The sequence below is a fragment of the Puma concolor genome, chromosome B1, assembly GCF_028749965.1.
Source record: "Puma concolor isolate L17-30 chromosome B1, mPumCon1.1.hap2, whole genome shotgun sequence".
In the NCBI taxonomy this organism is placed as follows: Eukaryota; Metazoa; Chordata; class Mammalia; order Carnivora; family Felidae; genus Puma; species Puma concolor.
This window is the reverse complement of record NC_141670.1, coordinates 45,492,042-45,504,934: the sequence shown is the minus strand read 5'-3', so window position 1 is coordinate 45,504,934 and position 12,893 is coordinate 45,492,042. Positions and strand designations below refer to the sequence as shown.

The window sequence follows — 12,893 nt, the reverse complement described above, 5'->3', positions numbered from 1 at the left end:
AGCAAAGAGAGGGGGCAGAACCAGTTCCCACTTGGGCCGAGGCTTGTTTGTTCTGCTTATCTGAAGTCAGAGCTCTGAGTAGTCCCCATCGAGATGAGAGGATCCACAAGTTTCCCCCTTTGCAACGGGCCCCCTCGGCAGAGTGGCGCAGCTTGCCACAGGCGGTCACTTTCTGCACGTGGCCCACGAGACGCCTATTTGCATACCACACGCCCATCTGCTGGAAGGCCCTCCTTCCCTCTGAGTTTGCCCAACAAACAAGCGAGCTCACCCAACGAGAGATCCCTTGCTGGCGTTCTTACCCTGTGGGTTCTGGGAGATGAGACGTAGACTGGTGGGGACAGACTGGCCCTCACGCCCTCCCCGACACTTGGTTAGATACCCCCGCCCCAGGTGAGTCGGCGAGGACTCATCGGCAGGGTCCGCCGGTCCTGCATTTTGGAGGGAGAGGCTGAGAGAAAAATGGGAACTGTCGACCTGGCACACACAAGCCTTCCAATTTGAGCTGTGGGGCTGGGGCTGGGGCTGTCCCTGGGTGAAATGAGGCCACCCGCTCACCAGTCCCTCAAGCTTGTTTCCCACTGTCTCCACGGCTCAGGCTTTGCTTAATTCCCAAAGCGGGCGCTGGCCAACTCGTCTATCAAATTACCTGCCAGTGGTTTAAGTGAGCTTAGTTCTTTGAGGTGCAGTCCTGCATTTTGACTCTTACTCAAGCAAAATAAGGGATTCATAAATTGGAGGAGGGGGCAGGGGGGTCTGAGGCAGCTATCTGCTGCAGGAGACAGGGCTCTGGAAGGGAACAAGGTCGATGGCACGAGTGAGAAGCCAGGAGACCTGGTTGTGGGCTCCAGGTCCCTGTTCAGCTGCCCATTTGTTGCTCCCCCTCTTCCCATACACATACCCAGTTGGCCAGCCTGCTAGGCCCTACAGTATGGGCAGGTGAGCCAGAAGATTTGACCATGGTCTCTTCCTAATTGGAAAAGCAAAAAGAAACTAAAACAAAAACAAGGGGCGCCTGACCGGCTCAGTCGGTTAAGCGTCTGACCCTTGATTTCAGCTCAGGTCATGATCTCAGGGTCGTGGATTGAGCCCCGCATAGGGCACAGCACCGTGTGGAGCCTGCTTGGGATTCTCACTCTCTCCCTCTCTCTCTGCCCCTCCCCGGCTCTCTCTCTCTCTCTCAATAAAGAGATAAACTTTAAAAAACAAAACAAAACAGATATCAAAACAAAGGAATCAAACGTGCGTCGAGCAGGAACCTCCCACGCCTGCTCCAGGCCTGAAGACAGAAGTCCACTCTGCTATAATCCTCCCCCTTCCACAGCAAAACGCTTGCAGTCTCTGCATTTTCGTCTGCGTCTGGTTGTTTTTCTGGAACAGAGAATGATTCCTCAACAACTGGTAAAAATTCACCGAACACCTTCGCTGTGTCCAATCACCTCCTTGAACCCCTTCAAACATCTCAACAGGGAGGAATAATCTTGGAACCAAAGGCTCTACGTTACCAGATGCCTTCCCTGTGATGGAGGGAGCCCCAGGCACCACAGGCCCACCGCTCTTCAAGGCCCTGAGGCCTCCTAGCCAGCAAGGAGCAGAAGACTGGGACTCGGTGCCTTCAGAGTGGTCGCCTTTCCCTTTGCCAGCTTCCTGTGGCACAGAGGAAAGGGTCCCTTCTCTAGCACATGCTGGCCGCCAGCCTCAGAGCAGGGACAGCTCATTCACATGACTGTTATAAGGATTAGAGGAGATCAGTGCTTAGCAAGGACCAATGCACAGCCCGGCACAGAGTACTCTTATTACAGGGAGGCAGTGTGGTCCTTCACAGGCTTCGAGCCATCCTGTATGGTACCTGTTTCCTGGCTAGATGACCTTGGACCAATTACCTAACTTTCTGTCTTGGTTTCCTCACCTGTAAAATGAGGAAAACAACATCTATCTCATTGGGGCTGCTGTAAGGATTAAATCAAATTAAGTTAGCTACTTGTCAGCTAGGTAACCTCAAATGTAAAATGTAGATACTAACTGACCTAATCCTAGGGAGGTTCTGGGGATTAAATTTGTTAATACACATAAAGCATTTAAAATAAGGTTATACAATGGTTCACTATCATTACCATCAGAATAGAAGTTCCCTGAGGGATGATTTCTGGTCTGTTCCATGCACTGATACATTACCAATAGGACATGACCTGGTACATACCACTTAAAATAGTAATTGATAGAATGAACCATTGAATGCTATGGAACAGAGGAGTGGGGCAGATTCCGTTCCCAGAAGGCTTCCTGGAGGAGGTGATGCCGAAGAGTAAATAGAAGTTAGCCAGGCTGAGAAGGTGGGGAAGGACGTGCTCGCAGAGAAACGAGCAGAGGAAAAAGAACCTAGTGTGAACAGGAAACTTCAAGCAATCTAGTATTTACAGAATAAAAAGTACAAATCAGGGAAAGGCAGGAGACGGTAGCTTCCCTCCCAATGATGGACCTTAGTTAGTGCGACTAAATATACCCTGGAAAACATACCCAAATGTGAGCAATTGAAAAAAACAGCTTCTGTCAGCCTCTCCCCAGGGTTCAGACCAGTGGGCCTCATCCAGGACAGCCCCAGAAATAGCAGTTTCCATGTGCCCTCCCTCCCTGGGAAAGTCCTATTACAAGGGACCCTAACCCATCTGTCTGCAAGATTTCCAGCCCGCTTGGAGAAGCAGGCGACCATGCCTGTGAACTCTGACCCCATCAATCCCAACAGGGGCTGGGGCAGCATTTACATCTTCAAAGGTACTGGTAAATGTTAGCCAGCAGCCTCCTTCCAGCCCCCAACCCTCACCTCCTCCCACTCTGGGCCACCAGGGGTCAGGGACCTGGGTCACACCTGGTTAGGCCTAGCCCAGACCCTGTTCAGCCCAGCACCTCGTCCTCAGAGCTGTCCTGCCCTCTCTCCACTGCATCACTTTCTCTCCCCCACACACTGAGCCCCAGCCTAGGGAAGGTGCCCGCCAACAGAGAGGGGGCCCTACAAGGAAGGCCCAGGACACCTTCCAAGGGGCCTTCAGACAAAGGGGGGCTCAGGTCAGCCACCCTGGAAGGAGCCCTGGGTTCTGGATTAAGGGAAGGGACAGGACAGGCCTGTAGACCAGGGTCAGCCCCAGCAACTACTCGATCAAGCAGGTTTCAGTGACCTCTCCCTGACCCCAGTAAGCTCCCAGTTGTCCCTCTGATCTCCTGGAGTCAGGGAGGCCTGTTAACTTTTACCAGACTCCTTTGACATGGAGCAGTGCTAATAAGAACCTGGGAGGGAGGTTCACTCAAGTGTCAGCGGCTCAGCACAGCCCTCCCCAGCCTCACCACCTGCACCCAGCCCTGTAGCTCCAGGCCGGAGCACCTGCCCCTTTGCCACACCACAGGACATTTGAGGAACAGGGCCCCGGGCCCAGAGAAGCCGAAAAGGAGCCCAGGCCCTGGGAGTCTGCCTCCACACTGGTCCCACCTCAGACCCCAATTTCCCTGACCGGTGGCTCTCATGACATTATGGCCTCAGCTCACAGTCCAGAGCAGGGCCAGCCCTGGCCATTTCACAGAGGAGTGTGCAAGAGTACCCCCAAAGAGTCAGGGCCTTGCCATGGCAGAGCTGGGACTGGAACCAGAGATCAGTAGCTCTCTTGAGCTTTGGGGACGGGCACTCAGCCAGTGCTGAAACAACAAGCAGGTAATGCAAGTGGCTAGCACTCTCTGGCTCAGCCTCCCTGCTACTCTTTTCCACCCCTGACCCGAGGCACGCTTCCCCTCAGCTCCTACCCGAGGTGGAACAGGCACGGGCAGGTTAGTAGACTAAGTATCAGAGGCTGGATTGTCACCTCAGCTCTACAATAATGAGCTGTGTGGCTGAGGAAAACCACCTCCCCTTTCTGTGCCTCTGTTTCCCCACTTGTAAAACATGGGGCAGGTGGGGCTCTTAGATCCCTTCTCATTCCACATTCTCTGAATCCAAGTTTTCACTGCCTCCAGTTTCTTCTACCGCCCCACCCCCAAAATCCGCCTCAAAAACCCTGTTAGAGTCTTTTGGTTTTGCCGCAAAATTTGTAGCCAGAAGGGTTCATCTAGCCTAATCCTTTTATTTAAAAAATGAGATAGCTGGAATCCAGAGAGATGAATTAGCTGAATGACCTTGGGCAAGACACCTAAAGGCAGCACCGGGCCCGGAATTCAGGTGTCCTGGTGCTTTGTTCTTTATGCTATGCCAGCTCAAGGCTCCAAATCCCCCAGGGAACCCCCCCTCCCTCCTCAGAGGGAATGGACCAAGTTCTTTGCCTGGCATTCCGAACCTGCCACTCACTGGTCCCTGACAACCCCCCACTCTGTAGTCAGGCTCCCTCTCTCTCCCCAGCAGAGTCCAGAAACAGTCTCGCCCCAGCCTCGGCTCGTGAAGACCCCCATCCTACAACTTGGCCAAGTCCAACTTCCCCCACTCCTTCCCAGAGCTGGGGGCTCACCCGGCCCTGCCCTCCCTCCCCGACCTCCCACAGGCCACAGGTCTCAGCCATGACTCACCCCATTTTTTTTTAATTTTTTTAAGTTTTATTTAATTTTGAGAGAGAGCATGAGCAGGGAAGGGACAGAGAGAGGGGGAGACAGAAGATCCAAAGCGGGCTATGCTCTGAGAGCAGCGAGCCCAAGGCAGGGCTCAGAATCACAAACCGTAAGATCATGACCTGAGCCAAAGTTGGACACTCAACCGACTGAGCCACCCAGGGGCCCCGTCACCCCATTCTTGAAGGTATCACCACCTCTCTGCCTTCTCCACACAGCCTGGAGTTGAATGCTGGCTCTGCTGCTCACCAGCCATATGGGCAAGTTACTTTGCCTCCTTGTGCCTCAGTTTCTTCATATGAAAAGTGGGGGTCACGGGAGCTCTCACCTAAGCCAGTCATTGTTAGACATGACTAACACACGCACGTACTTAAAACAGTGTCTGACACATTAGATAGATGATAGATAGATAGATAGATGATAGATAGATAGATAGATAGATAGATAGATAGATAGATGGATAATGTATATATTGGCTACTATTATACTTTATGTTTCATGTATATATTTTTCTCAACTGTAAAGTATCTCTGAATGCAAACATAATAATGTATTTCTTGATAACTTCCAGGTCTGCGGGTGATGTGGATCAAGGAAGCGTTCAAAACTGGACTGATAAATACACAAAACATCTAGTCTCTTTTTTTTTCTTAATGTTTATTTTTGAGAGAGAGAGTGAATGGGGGAAGGGGCAGAGAGAGAGAGGGAGACACAGAATCCGAAGCAGGCTCCAGGCTCCGAGCTGTCCGCACAGAGCCCGATGTGGGGCTTGAACCCACAAACCATGAGATCGTGACCTTAGCCAAAGTCCGAAGTCTGGCGCTTAACCGACTGAGCCACCCTGGCGCCCTAAAATATCTAGTCTTTTTAAGGGTTGACTCATCACCGGGATGAGCTAGCTCATTATGGGAATGCTGTTCATCGTCACACCTCTGGGACCTAGAAACAGCACCTTGTCTTCTATCAGAGTATTCCCCAAACCATGGAGATTCATCTTAAAATTGTAAATGCTCTTTCCCATCTCCTGCCACCAGCAGAGTCCCCTCAATGCTGTTGGTTCACCCTCTCTGCTTGGTGCCTAAACCAGCCCCTTCCCGTTCAACCCTACCAACAAAAGGCTGGTGGTGATTGATGGTGACAGTGACCTCCAATCTGCGCTTGCTCTTGTCCATGAGGCCCCCAGCAGCCTCCACAACTTTTGAAATGCAGACTCCCCACCAGATGAGGCTTCTGGTTTTCTTCCCCCTGTGAAGTGGCATGTTTGATCTGGACCCTCCTGGGCTCTCTCCAAACGTCTGGGCCCTGGAATCACTGCCTGCCATAGCCTGCCCACCAGACTGCCTTTGCGGGTTCAGGGCTGAAGCTAGACAGACCTGGGTTCAAATCCCGACTGTGCCACTTTTAAGCTTTGTGTTCTTCTGGACTCTGAATCTCAGGTTCCTATCGTGAAGAAGGAAAATGAGGCATGTCCCAAGGAGTCGTTGGAAGGACTGCCTCAGATGACACACGAAGCTGCCAGCACCATGCTGGCACGTTGTCATGACTCAATAAATAACCGTCATGGTGAGGAGGGGGAGGAGGAGGAGGATTATAATAATGTGAAGGCAGAGGGTTGTCCATGAGGACTAACTTTGACTCAGTTCTTCTCCTTTCTCTTGAAAGGAGGAAGCACACAGACATGCACGCACACGCATACGCACATGCGTGCCCACACGTACGCGTGCACACACACCTACATCCTGCCCACAGCATTTCATTCTTCTCCCTGCCCGGAACGCCTCTAGCTGCTATTTGGGACAACCTAGCCCCATGGAGCCGTCTTCTCCTTGTCCCTTCCTCACTCATCGTTCGGGGCATCTGCGGCCCGGACACATGTCCTCTGCAGCCAAGCTGCCTGAGACCTGCTCTCCTTACAAAAGAATCCGTTTCCACTAAACCCCTGAGCGTTTCACATGTCGTCATTAGAAAGCCTCTTGTTTACTCATCTTCTTTAGTTTATTTGCCCAGTCCACAAAAATATTTGGTCGGCGTGACTTCCTGTAACCAAATGTGGGTGCCCAGCCGAAAGGTATCAAGCCGCCTGTACTTTGATGAGGCTGTGGCTGGGGCCGACCGCCATTTTGAAACAAGCACAGACCACAAGAATGCTGGGCAGGGCCTACCCCCTGCAACTGTAACCAGATTTCAGCGCCGTGGGACCCATGAATCACAGGCGTCTGGAGAGGTGAAGAGGATGAACGCCTGGTGCCAGTGGAAGCCCTGGCTCCTGTGAGGTGGAGGGGGGGAGCAGAGGAAAGAGAATCCGAAATGCGCCAGCATCCCCTCACTGCAGAGGCTACTCACAGGGTGTAAAACTTCAAGTGGAAACATAGAATAGGCATTTGCATTTGACAGGAAAGGTTTGACTTTACCTCAGAGTTCTAGCTCTACGCGCTATAGGGCTCTACGGGCCCGCGCTCGCTCTCTCTCTCTCTCTCTCTCTCTCCCTTTCATTCTCTCCCAGAGCCCCACACTTAGGGCCTTGAATGATATTCGAAAACAGACTCTCTACACCCTTAATTGTATGGGAATGCAGCGGGCCAGAGGAGAGCCCGCCTGCAAGTCTGGAACAAGATAACCCTGTTTAAAGAATGTCAGTAAACACCTCTGAGAAACAGCCTCCCTTGGAAAGGCAATGGCGAAGGAAGAGATTTTTCCAGGCCTCCATTCCAGGAAGCTCGTGGGACAAAGAGATTTCCCTGAAAGAACCCCACGGATGTGACTGCGGCTCCTCTCTCGGTTCCTGCGTCCCCGGGGTGTTCAGAGCAGCGGGAGATGGGGGCCCGTCTGGGGAGAGGGAGGTCTTGCGGGTGAGGAGTTTTAACAACTGAAATGCAGAGACAAGCATCAGAAGGACTCATCTATTCCCCCTTGAGCAAAATCAACTGAGGGAGAAGGAAGAAAGGGAGTGGGGGGAGCCTTCCAAGTCGAATGAGTCGCTGAGTTAAATTACAGGGGCCTGGGAGGGATGATTAACAACCCTCATGGTTTTCTGCTTCACAGCCATTACTCACCCCAAACCTGGGGCTTCTCGGTTACATAGCCCAGCGCAGGCCGACCATTTTTTCCATTGACTGAAAACACATTCTGACTGAAAACAAACTTTGGATCCCCGAGGCTTGGCAGGCCCTGGGTCCTTCTCCATATTTAATCAACGGGAAGCTAAACACTTTCAATCTGTGATGGCTCATTTGGACGGGGTCTCGGGGCTTTTGCTTGGTGCCAGATATAATAACTCTCCTCTCTCTTTTCTAAGGCCTATTTTATAATTTTGCTGTTTTTCAATGTCAAGCCCATCTTTTGAAGAATTTTTATTGGATTTCCTGCTAGACTTCAATGAGGATTTTTCTTGCTTTGGCAGAAGTATCAAGCAGAACAGGGGAAAAACTCAATCATCGTCTTGGAGAGTTGTGATGGTGCGTTGGGGGGGGGGGGGGGCGGGTGGTCCTTTGTCTGCTCGCACACAAACAGTTTTCTAGAAGGCTAGAGGCCCAGTGGCCAGCTTTGGGAAGTCCTCTGACTTTGATTCATGGGGTGACAATTGACAGGCAAGGCAGATGGATGTCAAAAGAAGGGAAGCTGGGACAGGAAAAAGGGGAAGTGGGAAGTGAGCCTTGAGTGTGAGAGAGAGCCCAAGGGCGGGTGGGTATATTCGAGTCAATGTCTGCCACGCGAGGCCCCGCACCACCGTGCACACTCAGCCATGCCCGTTCACAAGGGCTGCTGGGACGCTGAGGAAATGGTCAGGCAGACTCTTACCCAACAGCATGACCCCCTCAGAGCTGCGGATACCCCAAGAATGGACAGGAAGGGCTCCATCCCGGAGGCTCCTGGTTTACCAGCCACAGCGACGGTCTCTGCTCCTGCTCCCAGGCAACATTCAGATCTTCAGTGTTTCTTCACAGAGATTATTCCCCAGAGGAAGCAGCTTGCCAGTGAGTGACAGCTTTGTTTGCTCATGTTTTCCTCTCTTCCCAGAGTCAACTTTCAGAATATACCAGGATGTTCCCTCTTACTCCTGGACTTTCTTTTCTTGTACCCTATTCCTTTTTATCTTATTTTATTTCATTTTATTGTATTTGGCGAGGTGGGGGGGGGGGGTCTCTACAGAGGATTATCCAGAGAAGAGAAGTGGTTCTTTGTCCAACAGCAAATGAGGAAAAGAGAGAGCCTTTTGATACTCTCTTTTCATGTTTCACTTTTTGTGACTTTTGATGTAGAGATGTTACATAACCACACTTCACACCTCCCTCTATTAGCCTCATGTTTGACAGTTCATCTTCACATGACTCATCTTCTTATTCCCATAACAACCCTCCGAGAGACAGGGCAGGTATCACAATTGTCATTTCTGAGGTAAACCAACACAAGTGACAGAGGCCACATGACTTGCCAGAGTCCTGAGGGTAGTGAAGCGGCCAAACCAAAGTGTGAGCCGAGCTGAGCACTATTTTCTACTTTACCACAAACTGTATATGTTGAGGTCATGATCTCACAGTTTGTGGGTTCGAGCCCCGCGTCGGACTCTGTGCTGATGGCTCAGAGCCTGGAGCCTGTTTGGGATTTTGTGTCTCCCTCTCTCTCTCTCTCTGCCCCTCCCCTACTCGCACTGTATCTCTCTCTCTCTCTCAAAAATAAAAAGTAAACATTAAAAAAAAAAATGGGCAAAGGTCCCCTATGTCAACTCCCTGTCGCAGAGTACATTGAGAGTTGAGATGTCCATGGCAATTTTCACCACATCCACAGACCGCAGAACAATTTAACTTCAGGCCAGACTGCAAGACCAGGCTTCCAGGGCACCTAAGCCCCTCCTCGTACCTTCCATTTCCAGTCAGAGAAAGTTCACAAAAAGGTCAGGTCAACAAAAGTTCTTATGGAATACCCACTCAGAGCCCAGCAGTGGACTGGTCAATGCAAAGAAAAGATATTATCCCTGCTTCTGAGAAGTTTACAGTCCAGATGATGAGATGAGACACACATAGTATCCCAGGATGTCAGAACCGCAAAAGGACCTTAGCGGTCACCCATCCAAGTCCCTCGTTTACCAGCGAGGAGATGGGACAGTCCAGAGAAACAATGAGTCAATAAGGACAATTCCGAACAGTATTTAAGTTGATGCTACAGAGAGCAGTGGGGGAAGCCAGTCAGAGGAAGCAAAGTGGCCAGGGACATGTTCTAGGAGAAAACAAAACTTGATCTCGTCCCCGGAGTGTACGTAGAACTGAACGGATGGACAGGGAGAGAAGGGCCACCAAAGCAAAAGGGAGAAGGGGAATCTGAGTCCCGTGTGTTCCTGGGACCATACGGGGGCCAGAGTTTAGAGATGGAGCTGGAGGAAAGGGGCGGGAGGGGAAGGATAGGTAGGAATCAAGCCTGCAAACCTGGCTGACACCAGCCGGTGAGAGACCTTAGGCAGTCAGGAAGACCGTGCACATGACACTGGTGAGAGGTCTCATGAAGGTCAGGGTAAGCCTAAAGGCTCTTGCTGAGCAGCGAAGCCCTACTCATGTAATTTTCTAACCTTCATACCCACACCTAACAACCCAGCTGAATTAACCCAACGGACAGAGATCCAATTTGTGCTATACTTTGAGTCTGGAGAGAGTAGGGACCCACCCTACTCTGCCATGGGTGGGAGGCAGGTCATCCTGCCTCCCCAGCGACCCTCTTCATTCCTAAAGCCACCACCTCCGTGGTCCCTGGGAGCTCCCCAGCTCCCAGCGCCTGGCCCATGGCTATTCAGGAGGTCTTGGGCATAGGCTAAAAAAGCAAAGAATAAAGAAGCAAAGAAGAGGGAGACTATCTCAGAATACTAAGAGCTCATATCTGATGATGGGAAATTAGAGCAAAACCCTCTCCAGGATATCAGAGAAACTCCGAGAAAATCGACAACTGGCGCAGAATTTTCTCCAGCCCCTGGGGATCCTGGGGGCATTGTGAAAGCTGGAAAGGGACTTCTCCTGTGTCCCTGTCGCCCTGCTGCACCCCTGTTGCTGGAGCATCTCCACCAACCTTTGTTCCTTTTTGCATTCCAAGCCTGTTCCTCAGTTTACCCGTGTTCACCTAAAAAAAAAACAAAAACAAGAAAATCAGCCCTCTTCCTTCTTAACGGAGCCTGAGATAAAGACAAGTCAGAAGGTAAGAACCAAAACACTTCCGGGGGAAGGCGTGGGTGCTATTGCAGTAATACTAATAGTGACCACAATAATGTCATTGTGACTCTGCCTCCGAACACAAAGCCTGTCTGCCCTCATGAACAGACCTTTGTTCTTCCAGCAGCTTCCATCTGAAGGGGAAGCACATCTTCCTGAAGGTTACATCAGCAACCAGCCTTCCATCTTCCTGTCCTAAAGAATCCCTGAAACTACTCTGAACATCAGTGCCCCAGGTTTCTAAAGCCTAAGAAACCTTTTCCTGACAGGCTTGCCTCAGAGAAGAAGGGCCAGCCCCAACTACCCTCATTTCCTACTCAAGGGCACCAGGAACAAAACTTGCCCACCCAGCCCGGCAGACGGACCGCCTTGCCCATGGAGACCCGCCCATCAGCTCTGATCTGTCCTAGGAAATTCAAATTCCACATCCCTTGATTATGAGCAATCAACACCTTTACGTTTTCCTCAGGCCAGGCCGTCTCCAAACATGATCCCCGCAGCCCCAAATGACACCCACCACACCCCAGGGCACGCGGCGGGCGAGCCGGGGGTCCTTACCTCTCTCCACCTTCCCACTCTGGACTGTTCTCTGTGCCCCTCACGGTTGCCACAGGTCTCCCAGACGCGCTCTGCCATTTGAGGCAAGGAAGCACTCTATGGTATTCCATAAATTACTTGGCAAGAGTGGATGACAAAAACAAAATGTAATTCAGATTAAAGTCACCCTCCAGCTGAAATGATAGTTTATTAAATAAACGGCAGTGCTGCCAATCAACCTTGCTGGTAACCGGGCCCCTTAGATTAATCTTTCTGGGGCTGATTTAGGATCCACCTGGGCCCTCTGAGAAGATTCTCCCATCATTTCCTCCCCATCTCTCTGGATCAGGCTGCTGGGCTTGGCGCAGTTGACAAATTCCCCAAGTAATCCCTCAAAAGATTGGAGAAATGCTCCGAACGCTCCATTAAATTTATTTTCCATGCTTTAAGAGACCCAAAACTATGTCCAATAAATAAGTGTTCCCTGTGATTTACTGAAATGCTCCTCTGATTTAAAGTTATAGGGGGGAAAATATGGAGCCCCTGGGAGCCCAGGACCAGCCTTGCAAGTGAGACCAGATGTGAGATTTTTCGCCCGGGGAGGGCAGAGGAAGGGGGGGCGGGGAATCGGCCCAACTGGTGGAGGTTTGAAAGTGACAATGTCTGAACCCCGGTTCTCGGCTTTAACATAAAAGGTCCCCAGTTGAGCATTCTTTCTCACAAAATTTATTGTGGTTGTAGTTAGAGGGGGAACCATCAAAAGAGTAATTCTGGCCCTTGTTTTGCAGAGCTCTTTTGATAAATATGATACTTAGAAATATGCCTCCCACTAGACAGAAAAGCCATATAGTTAAAATGAAGTAATCTGTCAGTAAACTCGCTAGAATCAAAGCCAAAATGAAACCTGTAAAAGGAGAAGGAGAGGGAAAAAAAAAAAACAAAACTCCACTTAGAAACGCTTGAGTCAAGCAGGGGAGAAGGTGGAGATTAAGAATTGTCCTTTATTCAGATATTTTTATCTACGGAGTTAAAAGCGGAGATTTATTTTTAAAGGGGGCTATTTCTGTTCCAATCTCCAACAGATGGGCCTGTGTTCCTGCCTCTCTCCAGCAGCCCAGGCTCAGCGAAAACAGCTTCTCTTGCGAGCTGAAACTTACCCAAACGAACCAGGAATAAAAACTTTTAGAAGCAAACGTAACCTTTGGAGCTGCTTGGTAAATATTGGGTCTGTTTACTACAGAGGCCCAGATGTGCCAAAACCAGCAAACAAACAGGAAGGCGGGAAAACGGCCAATGTGCAGACTAAACTGTATATGAATATGTGTCATACGTACGTTGCATATGTGTGCGTGTGGGTATATCCGTGGTGATTCTCAAAGGCTAAGAAATGTCCCCGTGGGAAGTGTCATTGTCAATGGATTGTTCCAAGTAGTCGATCTTCAGGATCTACTCCCCTAAGAGTGTCCCATCCACCTGATAAATCACCTGTTTGGACAATGCCTGTTTCATGGTCAGTGATGAAAGATATTTGGGGTAACTCCCTTGGTGAAATTAGCCCCAATTTCTTATTGGGTTTCTTATTCT

General features: G+C 50.5%; 2 long non-coding RNA genes across 2 annotated transcripts; both read left to right on the top strand.

The window, feature by feature from the left end:
* The first annotated feature begins 261 nt into the window (after positions 1–261).
* Positions 262–1,421, top strand: LOC147581617 (uncharacterized). The gene is made up of 2 exons (XR_015250092.1): positions 262–393; positions 1,190–1,421. It is a non-coding gene; the product is annotated as an uncharacterized LOC147581617 (long non-coding RNA).
* A 6,800-nt stretch (positions 1,422–8,221) lies between these two features.
* On the top strand, positions 8,222–12,507 carry LOC147581616 (uncharacterized). Its single transcript, XR_015249713.1, has 3 exons — positions 8,222–8,555; positions 10,657–10,758; positions 12,392–12,507. It is a non-coding gene; the product is annotated as an uncharacterized LOC147581616 (long non-coding RNA).
* The last annotated feature ends 386 nt before the right edge of the window (positions 12,508–12,893 follow it).